At 45.8% G+C, this 2,500-nt stretch overlaps 1 protein-coding gene across 6 annotated transcripts in view; it reads right to left on the reverse strand.

The window, feature by feature from the left end:
- The window catches only part of LOC126578046 (transmembrane protein 184B), a 20,771-nt gene that overhangs the window by 17,470 nt on the left and 801 nt on the right, over positions 1–2,500 (reverse strand). For 3 of the 6 annotated variants that reach the window (XM_050240234.1, XM_050240239.1, XM_050240238.1), the window contains exon 2: positions 327–515. The exons of the other annotated variants lie outside the window; for them this stretch is intronic. The gene's annotated coding sequence lies outside the window, so the exon portion shown is untranslated. The remainder of the gene's footprint in view (positions 1–326; positions 516–2,500) is intronic. 6 annotated transcript variants of the gene reach the window in all.

Below are 2,500 nucleotides of genomic sequence, written 5' to 3' on the forward strand. Positions count from 1 at the left end.
CATTCGTGCGAAAAATAAGCTATACTTTCGTACGCTAGCTACAAGCACTCTCTCTAACTCACGGCGCTAACACCGCGCGATCACCTTTCCTAGGTTACGAACAAGCAACTCTACAATATTCGTCCTAAAATCCCTATCTGAGAATCGTCCAATAGGAATCCAATGTAATGAATAACTAGTAGTTCCATTCCATTCCAGGGCAACGATGCCAGATTCAGCTATGCGACACCATCGGCGCTAAAAGTGGGATCATCGGAATTGCTAGTAAACCGGCATTTAACTTCCGGCCTGTGTTTGGCGTTAGTGCGCAATTTTACGGTCTTTACACTGTTTATCCATTTGATGCACACCCTCCGTGGCACGTGGTTGTGAACTGAGGCGGGCAGAGCATGCTGAAGCTGAAACTACAATTATTTACGGGCAGGGACAAGAAAAACGGATTGACGACGCGGTTGGGTGCATCAGAGTTTCCAACATTTCCACCAGCTGGTACAACGTGCACTACATTGGGACACCTGAAAGTAGAAAATTTAAATTATTGCTTAGTGTGATAATGTAATTGAGAACAAAAATTATGGTAATATCGTTAACAATAGAAGTATTCCAGCAACGTCTGTTAAGTTTTTAGCCCTACTTGAAGAACTGCCCTTGGTAAAGCAACGCAAAGTCCATAGACACCAAGCACTCCAAAGAACAATGAATCTTGAGGGTAAAATGTGGTCTAAGCAGAAGGAAAAAGAAAAGATGAAATACTCGATCAGGGCGGCGTGCTAGTAAACGATTTATATTTTGCTGATGGACGATACGACAGAGGGAAAGAAGAACAGAAAGGTAACAAAACGGCCATATCGTTACCGCAATTTTCCTGTTCAACGAGATGGTCAGCCCGTTGGGCATCGAGCGACGAAGTCCTGGGACAAGTACCGGACCAGTCTTTCAACAGCAGCAACAGCAACAACCACCACAATGGCAAACAAGAAAGGCGAGCCACAACACAGCGGACAGTTATGTCAATGGCGTCTCATGCTGCCAGACCCTCTAGGCCTCCAGGCACTACGTGTACGCAGGTTTGCCACATTATTATGATCTTCTCACCCATCCGGGAGAGATGGGTTTTTTTCTGCTCAACTATCATGTTCTTGTTGCTCTGCTTTGAACCGCCCAAGTCAGAAGGCAAGGTTGAAGCAAGATACTGCCAACAATTATATCTGATTGTTGTGTTCCGCCGAGCACACGCACAGGCACCATCATGATGCTGCTCCACTCCCTGTGCGTCTTCTCAAGTGGCCAAGAAATGCCAGAGTGAAACTCTTTAGCAAATTTGGGAGAAAATATACGTTAATCGTTACGGTAAACACTATGTACAGCTTAAGAAAGAAGATGGAACTTCTTATTTGATCTTTGCCCAAATGGTACGTTTCCAAGCAATGGCGTAGGGTTTCCTAAAACTGACCAAAGAAATAGGTAAAATCTTATTTTTCCTTTAAAAATCGTTGGTATAAACTATTTTCTATTGAGTATGTTTACCGTTACCCGTTAAAATTTAGAGGCTAAACTTTTACAAACCATTGCCATTACATAGCAATCAGCATATGGCGACCCAAAGGCTGCTTCTTAAAACATATGCCACGTATAGCGAGGGTGTTGCGCATCTCGTCATCTCGCCAAACGACGTCACCGTTTTCGTTCGATTTTTGTGACCGCAGTAGGGTAAGCTCGCCAGCGAGACGCCGTTTCAGCAGGATGGAACCGATACACTTCATTTAGTCGATTGAAGTCTCTTAGGTGGCCCTGAGCAATCTCCACGCTTGTCCACCGTACCCAACAGAAGTAGGGCATGTTCGTGTTCCTCTCACTCTCTGCTACGCAACGCACACACAGCATGTTACTAGATTTTTCATCGTACGTTCACCGTACCCTTTTGGATCAAGGTTCCGACCATCCCGGTTGTTTTACTTGACGTACTTCACGTTCCAACGAAATCGACGATAAATGTAGTTTACCACCGGAAAAGCGCACTACCACGCGAATCCACCTGGCCGGAAAGCCAACCATATGTTTCGATGGAAACCCCCTTTTCCACCGCTCCAAAAGTATCTTTTCCCGGGTCACGTATTTCCAACATTTTGTCCACGCACTGCTATGAGAAGCGGCAGACCCAAAGTGCTCCTAAAACCCCATTTGATGGGGACGAAGCGCAGCAATTGGCGCCGTTCTTCCCCCTCAGCTGCAAGGTGACGTAAGTTACCCTTCTCTCCACCGTTCGCTATGGCGCCGAGTGTCGCTGGCTTTTCTGGTGTAATAAGGCCCACTTCCAAGAGAGAGAGCGAAACATATTCCATAAAATAATCTACCAACGGGAACTGGATCGGAGTGGTGCGAAGATAGTGACCCCCCTCATTTCGTCTCAAGTGTCGCTGTGATACAAGCTTGTGGGCCAAAATTCTACATTACCCCTCAAAAATCTCCATGAATTCGCCTATGACCCATGACATTTGCT

The sequence above is a fragment of the Anopheles aquasalis genome, chromosome 3 (assembly GCF_943734665.1).
Source record: "Anopheles aquasalis chromosome 3, idAnoAquaMG_Q_19, whole genome shotgun sequence".
Taxonomy (NCBI): domain Eukaryota; kingdom Metazoa; phylum Arthropoda; class Insecta; order Diptera; family Culicidae; genus Anopheles; species Anopheles aquasalis.